The 15,137-nt window shown below is 39.0% G+C and overlaps 1 protein-coding gene across 1 annotated transcript in view; it reads right to left on the bottom strand.

The window, feature by feature from the left end:
- Nucleotides 1–15,137, bottom strand: part of CACNA2D3 (calcium voltage-gated channel auxiliary subunit alpha2delta 3) — a 487,051-nt gene that overhangs the window by 353,230 nt on the left and 118,684 nt on the right. The gene's annotated exons all lie outside the window — the stretch shown is intronic.

Here is a 15,137-nt window from a genome sequence, read left to right as displayed (position 1 = left end):
CAAACCTTCTCTCCACTCTGAGCTTCTGCTATAAAACAAACACACTCCGCACAGGCACAATACAATAGTTCTTTTTTCCCCCATTTCATTTTGCAAGTGCAGTTCATCACCCAACCTTATGCACTCTTGCTGCTTGTCTGGGCAACAACATTGCTCCATAATGTAGTCTTTGTGCTTCAATGATTGCTGTAATCTAACCTACATAATAAAACGGAGAACCATTTTCTACACAACAATTTATAGAACAGCTTTGGAACTGTTTACTTCTTTCACCCAGCCTTAGCTTTTGATTGGGATTTACTGAGTTTGCCTGTCCCTGGGAATGTATTTATAGACATGCCGCGAATGATCACTGAAAGCACACGGCACTCACTTAAGCGAGGAACCATGAGCTAACCTTAAATCATCTGTCTCGGTGTCAGCATTAGAGAAGGTGCAACTTTATCTGCTCTTATTTTTGGTATTCTTTTTTTTCTGTTTTGGCAAAAGCTGCAAATAATTAAATAAATAAGCCTGCTCATGTGAACATTATAAAGTTCTAATAAAATTAGTGTTCTTTGGCTGTTCACAATCTGGAGGGGGGGCAATTTGTTTTTAAAAGATGCACAGGATGAGTTATTTAAAATCACTTGTTGCATTATTGCTTGCAATGGGTTGCTATTTCAAATAAACCAATTCATTTAACAAGTTCACAGGTTAAAGATCATGTTTGTAACATTACAGGATGCATTTACAAATATATTTCATTTCTCCTCTGTAAAATGATGAACAGCATATAATGATGATGGTGATGGTGATGGTGATGACTGGGCCGCCCCAGCCACTCTGGGCAGCTTCCAAATGGCATTGTCTACTCAGAAGTAAGTCCCACTGCCTTCTATGGAGCACAGGATTGCTGCCTTAATAAAGTAAGGTGCATAGGATTGCTGCCTTAATAAAGTTCATTGTTACAAATATACGGTATATTAAAATGCTCTTGCACTGTCAGTATGGTGAATCTTTCAAGTTCTGCCCCTTTCACCCAGATCCTTTCCAACTTTTTATGTAAAAGAACAAAAAAGAAAGAAATATTTGACTTTCAAGGTCAAGAATGATAGCTAAGACATAGTAAGCAAATCTATATGTTATTATGAGATTGAGGGCTTGACTGGAACTTTCTGGATCCACACTAGTGCAAACCTTGGCATGAGATTCTGGGATGGAAATTCACCCAATTGTCAAACAGAAAGATGGCATACCGGTAATAGCCAGCGCTCCTCCAGTGCTCTCCACATTGACAAAGGCAACATGTTGATCAGCCCTTACTCTAAGTGGACATGCTTAAGGTTTGTTACACATAAGATCATTTCAGTTAGGTAAAGTAGGACAAAAGGCAAATGTGTGGAATTTTTATTCCTGTTAGTCCTTCACGCTGAGGTCCTGTTTCTGCTTTAATGGATACTATGCAGAAAAAGCTGTTAAACCTTATTCATTATTCTTTTCTTGTGCTTAATAACCCTTAATAGACCTTAATTAACTCACACCAAGTAATCCATATGCAAGCCTACTCCAACACTAGCCAATGACATATCATTACCATACAAAAAGCAACTTCTCTAGGGAGGGGTGGCAGATGCAAACCTCTGATAACAAAGAGAATAATCTCTCTTATCTGCATGTTGCAGAGATATTCTAATAAGCTCCATTGATACAACAAAACACGCAGCTGAGGCACACAGCTTCAATGGAAACTCTATGGGGCCATAAATATATAAAACTGTAGGAACGCATGGATGCTAAAGGGGGGACAGGACAAAGTACATTATTAATATAAGAACTTATTTGGGCACCTAAACTAGAGTAAATGTATCCGTGTTTTTTGCAAGTTGGTTTATTACTGCAGCAAAATAGGATCCTAAAGCACATGAAGCCATAAAGAGTCTTGTGAGGTGTAGGGAACATTTGGCCTTCCAGGAGTTGCTGAACTACTGGAAACATGGCTAATAATGGCCAGAGTTGATGGGAGCTGCAGTTCAACAACATCCAGAGGGCCACAGGTTCCCCACACCTGTCTTGAAGACTAATAAACATATATGGTTGGATGAGTTTTTATGGGCCAGAGTCCATTCCATCACATGCATGTTGTGGTGATCTGTCTGCATGTAGACAGAAGAACATAAAGGTCAAACAATGCAAGAGTTGCCTGACAAAAGAGCACAAATGAATAAAGAAACCAAACAATAAAGAGATCCAGCCAATGGAACATACGAAGCTGCCAGGGTTTCAGGCAGGAATCTCTCCTAGTCCTATGTGCAAATGCTGTGAGTTGATCCCAGGACCTTCTGAGCATCTTAAGGTCCCTAGTCCTCCTTAGGCCCCTAAATCTTTTTTCCTACCTGAGTACCACAGGTCCTAAGGTGTTGACAGGGAGCTAGCACATTTTGATTACCACCTTTTTTCAATGCATTATTTCCCCCCTGTCTTTCAGTATCATTAGTAGTTCTTTTCATTCCATTTTAATTTTCTGTTGTCTCCTTGTTATTTCCATTCCCATTTGTTTTAGTAGATTGCAATTGGTCTGGGGCATTGCGCATAGCTCTCAACCCTCCCTGCTGTTTCCCAATGCTATAATAAGGGAATTTCCCGCAAAAAAGGGAAAAGGTTGACAGCTATGGCCTTGCGTACGTCTTTCTTAATTAACTTGAGTTGTTTTATTTTATTTATTCTTCACTCAGTCTTATTAATTATTTCTTAAGATTTAGTGTCAGGAAATAACGTAATCCTGGACACAGCAGAGTGAATGCAGGTTTTCTGGAAGCTTCTGGCTGTAGAGCATTGACTGGACAGCACAACACAGGAACTCAGCAACTCACTTGGATAACTATATAAAGTATTTATTGAAGCAACTAGTATCCATAAGTTACTATGTACAGACTTAGCAAATAAAAGAAACAAAAGTAAAACCTCTCCTCTCTGTCTCTGTCTCTCTCTCAACCTTCAGTAACCAAACTACAAACACCACACCCAGCTCTCACACAGAGCTCATTCTTTAGGAACTCCTTGACCAATCACAGGTTGTTGCTAAGGGTCTGGAGAGAGAGCAGATCTTGGCTTTCAGCCAACTGTTAATTGACATAGGTGATTAGCTGACCTTCTGCATGTAGGCACTTTGAAATCTCTAACATTATTATTGCTATGTGTGAGAGCCAAGAGATTTTTCTTTCATTTCTCATCAGTCTCAGCCTATTGTTGTTGTTGTTGTTGTTGTTGTTGTTGTTGTTATCATCATCATCAACATATATTATTACTCACTCTCTGTGTGGTTCTGGTGTGTGCCACAACACACAGATACACATAGCTACTATCCAAGTAATGAAAACACCTAAAATGTGAAAAATCTACTTCCATGCTCTGAAAATGCTTGCATGGAGAAATAGCACAAAATCTTGGTAACAGGATGCTCCCCACAACACAGAAAATCTCCTCCATATTTCTTATTCTGTGGAGTAAAAAACTTACTATGAGTCTGATCATTATAAACTACCAAGACAAAGGAATGACTTAAGTTTTCAGTCCAGCCCCAGTCATACTTTACTGTTGTTGTTGCTGCTGCAGCAGATTGGTGAGTACATTGTTGTTGCAATCCAACATGCACTAACATGGTGTAAGTCTCACTGAGCTCAGCTGGGCTTTCTTCTGACTTTCTTCTGAGTAGACATAGGATTGTACAGCACTGTAAAGTACTATAAACTGCAGAGGTCTGGGTTGCACTGCTGCAGGTGAACAAATCAGAATAGTATATGCAAGAATGGGGCACCCTGTGTTGAAGGGGCAGTAAGGTTGTGCTGCTGACTGCCTCCAATACCAAGTAGTTCCCTAGCCCTGCCCAGCAGCATCCATACACTGAGCTTGGATATCTGCAGTAGGGAACCCTATGGATGTAGCCTCTGAGAAATTAGGCTAACGCAGGACTGCATGGAAGCCTACACACAGAGGCTTCCGTATTGCAGATTATGCACTTTATGTGCAACTGCTTAGGGCAAGGAGCTACATGACATTGAGGGCAGAACCAGTGGTGCAACCCTGCCTCCCTTTAAAATGAGGAGCCTCATTCATGTCCTTAACAAATAAAGGGAGCTAATGAATCTGGTTATTCTCAACACATTCCATGAAAAACAAAAAGAGACACTAGAAGGAAAATATTTTTACTTAGTTCATTAAATTTATACACCAACTGATTGTAAAAAAAACCTCAAAGATAAAAAGATAAAACTATAAAATCATGAGATATTTACAATATGTTAAAACATACAAGGAGTTAAAATACTCAAACAGATAAAAATTGACAACAGCTTTTTCTAAGCATCTGGATAGGCTTGACTAAACAAGGATGTATTTACCAGGTGCCATAATGAATACAGTGAAGGCACCTGCTTGGTATCAATAGGCAGGGAGTTCCACCACTACGACGGTTGCATTCACTCAGCAAGCAAGCAAACAATAACCCACAACTACAAGCAGCACAAACCTACAGCCAGATATTAAACAGGTCAAGCAACTGTTATAACGCAAAACACACACACTTGCTGGCTGGGAGAACAGACCAGGCAAAGACAAGGGTGGCACAAAGCCAACCCCTCCCTGTTTTTCTGTGGGCTTGCTCTCCTTTTTCCTTTATACCTTCTTGTGCCAAACTCAGCTCTGAGAGACAACTGACAATATCATGTAGAGGCAATACAGTGGTACCTCAGGTTACATACGCTTCAGGTTACATACTCCGCTAACCCAGAAATAATGCTTCAGGTTAAGAACTTTGCTTCAGGATAAGAACAGAAATTGTGCTCTGGCGGCGCAACAGCAGCGTGAGCTCCCATTAGCTAAAGTGGTGCTTCAGGTTAAGAACAGTTTCAGGTTAAGAACGGACATCTGGAATGAATTAAGTACGTAACCAGAGGTACCACTGTACTCTGAAGAAGTACTTGCACTTTTAACTTCTGACATAGCATCCTGCCTTCTGTGTAGAGATGTATCAGGAGACTGCATTGCTAGTGGAAACGTATGTCTCAATAAGAATGAAATCCACGTGCTCACATGTGGATGTCACCATAAATGGGCCAACCCAGTGCTATTTTTCTTGGAAAAGAAGTGCCAGAACTCACCATGGAATGCCTCCCTTGTTCTCTTATAATGCCAATGGTGCCCATCTGAGAGGAGCCAGAACTGAGTTCCGGCGAGTTCCGGCTGGAAAAAAGCCCTGGGCCCATCTATACCTGCTTTGCTTAGAAATAGGCACTGAGAATAATGAGTAAAAACCTTGCTCTGACAATCCCACTTCAGTGGAATGCCCAAATCAGCCTGAAGGGGTTCTCAGTTCATTAGGATCACAAAAACGTATCTTTATGATTGGTCAAAGCATGAACAAGTGTCATAATACAAGGAACCAGCAAAACATGTCGCTGAAATACTGAATAAAAATATCGTTGAAACCCTTTCATTTGTTGCTGGTAATTAATACAATTATAGCCATCTTATTTTATTATGTCTTTATTCTGTCAGATGAGACTATTTATAGTGAAACTTGGTTGATTCACCATAATTTCATTCCTCCCACAGCCCATTTCAGCCCTGTGCTCAGAAAACTGTATAAATTTATTTTGTATTTTAATATCACAGCGTCTGAAGGCTAAAAAGGTCTAGAAGTTATAAATTAAATAAAGTTGTGTGGTACTGAATAATCACTGCTGGTGGGGAGGCCAAGTCACATGATCCTCGGGATTCTGGGAGCTATTTGGAAGTCTTCAAGGCAATAGCTGTAGACAGTTTTTGCACACTCTAGCACACACCATCATTTCTGGGCATTGGTAATGGTGTGAAGAAGGGAGGGAGGGAGGGAGGGAGGGAGGGAGAAAAGGAACAGGCCTTTGTGAAATAATTCTAGTATGTTACATTTTTTATTGTGAAAGGTACAGAGAAAACCACATTTATATATAAAATTAAATGTCAGTTGGAAATACATTTTTTGTATGTCCTGTGTATTTTATTATACACTTTATCTATACTGTTGAAAAGGATTTCCTGTCACTTCTTCAAGGCTAGAGTGGGAAACAATATCCCTGATATAAAAAACAAATTCCATAATCATTCAAGTTCGTTCTCTCTCTCACTCTCTCATCTCTCGCTTTGTGTCAGTGAAAGGGGGTGATTATTTTAAAGCAGTTAGTAAACATAATACATGAAACATTATAAAAATAAATAAATCATACAACCATACATTTTTTTAAAAAATAATTAATTACTATGGGCAATATATTTGTTTGTATATAAAAACAGGCAGATTTAAATTATGCAACACAATGACATCGCTTGGAGAGGCAGAAGGGTAAGAGATTGTATTGTGCTGTTAAAACACAAAGTAATTACATATAAATAAGAATTCTAAAACGGTCAAGGCTTTGGCCCCTGAGTGAAAACATTTTATACAGCTTTTCACAAAGCTTCTAGGTAGGGAATTGATTGATTTGATTGATTTACTAAATTTCAAGGCCGCTTTTCATTGACATGAATCACAAAGTGGCTTACAAACAATAAATAACAATAACATAATGGAACACCACAAATACAACATCAATCATATAGAATTACAATCTATAAAACACCATTAACAAAACAACTAAAACAAAATAAGCAAAACAACATGATAATAATAATTACAACAAAAGTCATATTATAGGATTCACAAAGTACTATAGCATTCCTAGTCTGTTGAACAATATTAGCAACGGTAACAAAACAGCATCCCAAAAATACACTAAGCACTGTTGAATTCATACACACACTCTCCCCATCCCCAGGACTCATAATCTATTCAGTTCACTAAAAGACATCTACACATAATGCCCGTGGAAGCAAGTCCATTCTGAAGGCCCATAGGGCTGGAGGGTGGGTCAAGGCAAGGTGGGTGGGAAAAGCCATTGGTTAGTGGCCAGAACAAAGTCTTTCTCCCTTCCCCACACCCCTCAAGGTAAATGCATCTGCAGTGCCCCAACCTTTCTGGAAAGCTGGTGAGCAGCTGCTTGTGATTGACAGGAAACATTCCAAGGCTCTGAAAGGGGGAAATTTAAAAGAATTAAGTGGGAAGAGTTAAGGAAGAGAAGTTAGCCAACAGCAGAATCATAGTTGGAAGGGATCCCAAGGGTCATCTAGTCAAAACCTCTGCAATGCAGGAAACTTTTTGCTCAACATGGGGCACAAACCCATGACCCTGAGAATAAGAGTCTTGTGGTCTAATGACCATTCCAACCATTCCAAGGCACTGAAGAGGGGGAATTTAAGAGAATAAGAGAATTAGAGAATTAGACTCAGAGAAGAGAGGTTAACCAAGAGCAGAATCGTAGAACTGTAGAGTGGAAGGGATCCCGAGAGTCATCTAGTCTAACCCTCTGCAATGCAGGCATTAGGGCAATGTATTGATAATTGTCCAAAACCAGTATGAAAGTCACATCGTGATAACCGGTTTCATAATAATAACCTTGAAATATATAGCTAATCACCATGTGGACTGTTGCTTCGCTCAAGATTTCTGCAGCCTGTGGCTTTGCCGACTTGGCTCTCCCCTGCCTCCTGCAGGCAGCAGCAGACCACAAGAGCAGGCGGCTGACAAAAGCCATCAGTCTGCCCAAGAACTTTCCACAGAGTGCAGACGCCCTACCTGGGGAATTTCTTCCGTAATATAGACAGCATGAGCTTCTTTTTTTAGAGCCTCTTATTTTAAGTGTAGGCTAGGTGCCAGGCTGGTAGATTGTTTAACCCTCCTTCCTCACTTCTCTCTCTCCCTCTCCTCCCCCCTCTCTCTGCCCATGTCTCCCTTGCATCACGAGGTCTCCAACATCTAGGGATGTTGTATGTATTAAAAAAAAAACCGGAATTCAACCTAGGACTTAGATTATATTAATATTGGGTTGAATCCAGACTTCATCTTCTGCACTGTTCAAAAGGAAACCCACCCACCCCACTAGGGAGATGATACCACCGATGGCAGCAGAGTCTGAATCCAACCCATTGCATTTGCAGCAAGGAAAAAAAACTTACACAACACATGTATGTACCTGATTTAGTATGCATCAGACCACTGGTTCATCTACTTCAGTACCTGGGAACTTTTGCATGCAAAGCAGAGGCAAAGACGGTGTTCCACCTATGAGCCACAAGCCCTTCACTAGCACACCCATTTCACTACTTGCATGACAGTAATACAAGTCATACCTCAGAAGTCGAACGGAATCCATTCCGGAAATCCGTTCAACTTCCAAAACGTTCAGAAACCAAGGCGCGGCTTCCGGAAGCCATGGAACCCACGTTGGACGTTAGGGTTCCAAAGAACATTCGCAAACTGGAACAATCACCTCTGGGTTTGCAGTGTCTGGGAGACAAAACATTTGAGTCGTAAGGCGTTTGACTTCCAAGGTAGGAATGTACTGGTATTATATTGACCAACCTAAACAACACCATACTAATAATGACTGCAAGCAATTTGCAAGCCTCTTGTAAAAGCACCTGTGGGCAGAAAGATATTTGTCTACAGTCGGCGGTGTTTATGAAATGCAAATTCCAATATTGGGCTCCTTGCAAAAATGTGTCTCTACATGTGGAATTTCATGATAAAAAGCTTTAATGTCCCTGTTTTCTCTTGATAAACCCTGCTGGTTTACTGACGCGTGAATGTCCTGAAATTGAATTACTGTACAACAGCAATTACTTTTCACAGTACACCTATAATGGAAATCAATTCTGCAGTGAACACCAGATAGCCAGAAAAAGGGGCAAGAAAGAAAGTAAAAACTATTAAAAGGGGGGGGGGAATCTCCCTTTCTCCCCATTATTCTGTAAGGCTAAGGTGTTAAGGCTTCAAAAAGAAAGAAAGAAAGAAAGAAAGAAAGAGAAGAATATATACTCTACTGCACTTCAGAAAGTAGGGGTTTTTAGTGTTATCAATGTAAATCAAACAGCCTTCTTTAAAAGCACTCTACATAAGTAAAATGAAAACTGTCACTTAAAAGCATTTCATGCCACAGAAAAGGTTAAGCAAGTGTTTTTAGCAATAAGGGGGGTACTGCATTTGGCACATGACCTTTACAAAGCCTCGTCAATTTCTTGGGTGTTTTTTCTTCTTCTTCTATGGGCCTTCTTCAAATGAATATAATAAAAGCAACATGACTCTTTCTCTTCTTCCCAGGTACATTATTGTGGCAGACAGAATGTTCTCTTCATTTGTAAAAATATACACTCTGTAATTGACTATATAACATATGCCTGAACAAACAAAGCAGTGTTTGATTTCAGGTTCCTCCAACACATGCTTGATTATTCAAACAATAATTAAGGTGTTTGCCTGTAAAGAGGCTGGCAAATTCATTCATTTATATACTGTACCACCATTTCTCCTGAAGGAACCCAAGCCAGTGTGCAACATTTAAAAAATTCAGAATGATGCATCCAAGCCAAATTTGAAACATGCTGATGCAACACAGGCTGAATTCCTTTACTCCTGATGTCTTGGACTACAACTCCCATCATCCCCAGCCAGCAAAGCCAATTGTCAGAGATAATGGAAAGTGGAGTCCAAAACTTCTGGAGGGCACCAGGTTGGAGAAGACTAGATTGGATAGTCATAGAAAGAACATGGAAGAGAACATTTACATTCACTTGAATTTCCAGCACCAACTAAGAAGAATTAAAGCACAGCTGAAGGTAGTGTTTAATATGCAACTGCTTAGTTTTCAGAAATCAAGATATCATCTTGCCTATGAAGAACTGACAACTGACAGAATCCAAGCTTTGTTTAATAAAACAAGAAGTGTATCCTGGGAAGCTGAAGAGAAAAATGCTCAATAAGGGAGTTCGGGGATGTCTTTGTTTGGTGGCTTTGGGCCAATAATTCTCTTCAGAAATAATTGAGAGAACATTCAGGATTAAATTGATGAAATTAGGGAAGAATAAAGTAAAGCATATATGAGAGTCTGACCCTCAGTTGGGCACATATACCAATTCAAATATATTAGTCAATTGATTTGCCCAAATATTTCTTTCACAGCCTGTCTATAAGTTTTGTTGGTGTTATTACGTAAATATTAATGACAATTGTATTTTGCCGTTAAAACATCATATTAATCAGCTCTTTGGATTGCCCAATCTAGAGGATGTATAAACTGCACTTAGAATATGTCAGTTGGGGAACATTAGAATATGCCATGGTATATAGTTCATAGTTGTGCATATGCCAGTCATATTTATTTGGTATTAACATGCATTTCAAATACCATTATTAAAACATTATGGAAATATTATTAAAATATTATGGAAACATTTTTTGTCACTGGAAGTATTCAGAAATCACCAACACTACTAATTACAATTTCATCCAAATGTTTCAGGTATGCTTACAAAAAATACTCTGCAATAGTCGCAGGTTTCAAATTGAACAAAGCAAAAACCAAAGTATTGACAAAAAAATTAACAATGGAAGAGAATATAAGACTACAAACACTTACTGGGCTTAGCTTTGTGAAGAAGGTAAAATATCTGGGCGTTAACATGACTGCTAAAAACTTAAATCTTTATAAAGACAATTATGAGAAAGTATGGAACGAGATAAAAAGAGATTTGGAAATTTGGAAAAAGATTGAAAATATCACTTATAGGTAGAATTTCTGTGATAAAAATGAATGTGTTACCCAAAATGTTATTTTTGTTTCAATCGTTGCCAATCATTGACAAGATGGACTGTTTCAAAAGGTGGCAGAAAGACCTATCTAAATTTATCTGGCAGGGGAAGAAACCAAGAATTAAATATCAGATTTTGACTGATTCCAAGAATAGAGGTGGATTCTCCCTGCCAGATTTAAGAATATATTATGAAGCAGCTGCCTTTTGTTGGATGAAAGATTGGTTTACATTAGACAATGCTGATGTATTAGATTTGGAAGGACATGATAATGTTTTGGGTTGGCATGCATATTTGTGGTATGATAAGATTAAGGCACACAATGGTTTTAAAATGCACATAATTAGGAAATCTCTGTTTAAGGTGTGGATGAAATATAAGGACTTGTTAGAAAGAAAAACGCCCAGATGGTTGTCACCGTTAGAAGCTAAAGCCCATAAAAGAGCAAATATGGAAAGACAATGGCCAAAATACAAGGACATTTTGATACAGGAAGGAGAGAATTACAAGTTAAAATGATATGAACAATTGAAAGAGCATGTCACAGATTGGTTACAATATTATCAGATAAATAAGACATTCAAGTCAGATAGAAAAATTGGTTTTCAGATAGAAAAATCTAAGTTGGAGACTGAATTAATTGAGCCAAAGAATAAAAAATTTTCTAGAATGTATAATTTGTTGCTGGAGTGGCATACTAAAGATGAGATGGTAAAATCAACAATGATTGAATGGGCAAGGGATGTGGGGCACAACGTCATGTTGGAAGATTGGGAAAAGTTATGGAACACAAATATAAAATTTTCAGCATGCAGTTTATTGAGAGAGAATATTTTGAAGATGATGTACAGGTGGTATTTAACCCCTGTGAAATTGGCAAAAATGTATCATGATCAGAGTAACAAATGCTGGAAATGTAAACAAACAGAAGGAACCTTCTTCCATATGTGGTGGACGTGCCCTAAGGTAAAAGACTTCTGGGAAAAGATATATAACAAAATTTTAAAAAGTGTTGAAAAACACATTTAAGAAGAAACCAGAAGCCTTTTTATTGGCATTCTAGGCCAGGACATTTGTAGAAGTGATAGAAATTTATTTTTGTATGCCACAACAGCAGCTAGAATTTTGATAGCTAAGAACTGGAAGACAGAAGAACTACCAACGATAGAAGAATGGCAGATGAAAATGATGGACTACATGGAGCTCGCAGAAATGACCGGGAAACTCCGTGACCAGAGGGACAACGCAGTGGAAAAAGAATGGATGAATTTTAAATTATATTTAAAAAAATCATTGTATGATTTAAAGTTAGATATAACTGGAGGATAAGTTAGGCTGTAGAGTAGAAGATGGATGATTAAGATAGAAGATGATAAGGATTGAGACAAGATATAAGATTAATTATTTAGGCAATGGTATAATATAGATTAATAGGTATATGATATTAATGATTTTTGTTATTAGAGAATAGACTAGAATTGTTGAGAATTTAGGAAGTTACGAAAAGGTATTCACAAGGGACGCAGGAGGAGGAGGCAGGAGGAAGTCCCACTATAATGTGAGGAAGTAACATTAGTTTTAAGAAATATTTATGTTGTTATGTTTTGTTTTTATTTGTTGAATGTATAGTTGTGCTATTTGTATGTGTGAAGTTAAAAATTTTCTAATAAATATTATTTTTTAAAAAACAACAAAAAATACTCTGCAATAATCCTCTTCTACTCTTATACAATAACTCTCTTAATGAAAAACATGCTGTATTAGCACAGATGATTTTCAGCTAATTCAGTTAGTTGCTAGGAGACCATTTCAGTCAATGATATCATTTGAAAATATTTAGTATTAATATTTAGATCTCAGAGCATCTTGCATTGTACCATGCTTGTGGCTAAGGAGGCTGTAAGTCTTCATTGGCGATCACTGCTAGGTTGGCAGGAACTGGGACAGAGCAATGGGGGCTCACACTGTCTCAGGGATTCGAACCTCTGACCTTCTGATTGGCAAGCCCTAGGCTCTGTGATTTAGACCACAGCATCACCCGTGTCCCTTAATACTGTTTTTATTTTAATTAAAACAGGTTTATTCAAAAGTTACAATCCAACTTTGTCTACTGCCATAATATCACATAATGATCACTTCAATCTTCAATCCCTCATCACTGTCAGGCAGTCCTTGAGGTATTGTGGTCCTGAACTTTTAATGGCTTTATAAGGTCAAAATCACCACTTTAAATTAGACCTAAAACTAATTGGCAGCCAGTGATGTCAGGTCAGGATCAGTCTAATGTGTACAAACCGTCTTGCCCCAATGAGCAATCTGGCCGCCAAATTCTGCACCAGCTGAAGTTACCAAGCCATCTTCAGAGGCAGCCCCATGTATAACACATTGCAGTAATCTAACCTAGAGGTTACCAGAGCCTGGACGACAGATGCTAGCCTATCCCTATCCAGATAGGGGCACAGCTGGGCCACCAGCCAAAGCTGATGTAAGGCACTCCATGCCACTGAGGCCACCTGAGCTTCAAGCAACAGCATAGGATCTAAAAGTACCCCCAAGCTACATACCCGTTCCTTCAGAAGAAGTGTAACCCCACCAAGAGCAGGCAACCTCCCATCCATCCAGTCTAGGGAACCACCCACTAACAGTGCCTCAGTCTTATCAGGGCTGAGCTTCAGTTTGTTGGCTCTAATCTGAGGCAAAGAAACAGTCGAGCACTTCCACTCCCTGAGGAGCCCCATAATGAAGACTCCACTCCATGCAGAGCAGCTAGGAGTTGCCACTCTTTTAGAGTTCTGTAAGCTGTCTCTTCCTTCTCAAATCCTCCCCCTGACTGATTTCTAATTACAGAGACCAGTAGAGGGGACTATCCATGATGCACACACAAGCATGAGGAAGCCAACAAAGAGATTTGAAATCTAGTCATAACTGGAGAGTGACTACAAAATCCGGGCAATGTGGTAGCTACTGCTCAAAGATGTTATCTGACCCTGAGTTTCCAACTTTTTATACTGTTCATAAAGTACTTAGATTTCCACTGGCCAATCAAAAAGCAGATAAGCACTACTGTCTGATAGAGATTACTTAACTAACTTGTCCAGCACAAGGGGAGATGAGAAATGGTGACCTTAGCTGGACTATAGGATCAGGCTGCTTCATCTAAACCAGGCTTCCTCAACCTCAGCCCTCCAGATGTTTTTGGCCTACAACTCCCATGATCCCTAGCTAGCAGGACCAGTGGTCAGGGATGATGGGAATTGTAGCCTCAAAACATCTGGAGGGCCGAGGTTGAGGAAGACTGATCTAAACATTGCAAAGGGTCACCAGAGAATGGCTTCTAAAAGCAGAGCAGTTTTTACAATTCCAGCACAGCAGGATTCAGAAAGAAGTAGATCTTCTGCTCCAATTTTCTGCCAGCTTAAAATAACTGGTCCTTTGAATCTCTGCATGACAGAAATTATGTGTGCCTAAATCCACCCCAAAAGCAATTGATCAAAATATCCCTAATCTTCTTCTTGCTCTAGAATTTTCTCTTACATAATTTAGTCTGCCATTCTTAATCCTCTGCACAATCCATTCTGGTTTTGCTAGTTGCAGGGAGGGGAAATGAGCTTTGCAGGGCATAGAATCTCCATGTCCACTCAAATGAAAATGTTCCTCAGCCATCCCACTGGCTTCAGAGGTCTCAGCACATTTAGCATATCTTCACACATATCACCATTTTTAAAAAGGAAGCCAAAAGACTCAACAAGCTGAATCCTGTGTCCAATACACTTTCTGCACTCTTGCTAATTTGCAGAAAACCCACAGTCCTGCTTACTGAACCAGGAAATCTTTTGTTTGCTTTTCATTCCTTTTTAAATGTGTTCTTCATATAATATGGATTTTTTTTTAAAAGAAATTTAAAGTCCTTGCAGATTGAACTGAAAAATCCACAGTAACTAATCCTCAGGAAAATTCTCTTAGAAAGACAAAATAGCTATAGTAAAAAGCCATGTACCAATTACTGACAACATGGCTTTCAAAATAATTCATGTGCTTCTACAGGACAGGCAGATTCTGAGATCTAATTCCCAGTATCCAACTCTGAATTGTTTTCTTTTGTAAGAAATATTGACTATGGAGTACAGCGTGTATGTGCCACAAGTGTGCACCAATCACAGAGTGTAACAACCAGGAAAGTGAGGAAGGAATTATGGGACTGCGTCCATTTTTACTCCTCTGGTGTACACAGTTTGCTAAAAATATGTATATGTCCTTTGACATTGACATATGTTTTCTAAATAAAACACTCCCCAGAAGAAATTTGAAATGCACAGAAGAAAGAGAAAATGTAGTATCAAATGATTAAGGTTTCTGTTTTGTTTATATCAAAACAGATATTTAGTACTCTTTCAGATCTTCCCTTATAGAAGGCCACATATCGCGTAGTTCTCCCGAG

The sequence above is a fragment of the Lacerta agilis genome, chromosome 2 (genome assembly GCF_009819535.1).
Source record: "Lacerta agilis isolate rLacAgi1 chromosome 2, rLacAgi1.pri, whole genome shotgun sequence".
Classification (NCBI taxonomy): domain Eukaryota; kingdom Metazoa; phylum Chordata; class Lepidosauria; order Squamata; family Lacertidae; genus Lacerta; species Lacerta agilis.
The sequence above is the reverse complement of the archived record's forward strand: the minus strand, read 5'-3'. Positions and strand labels throughout refer to the sequence as shown.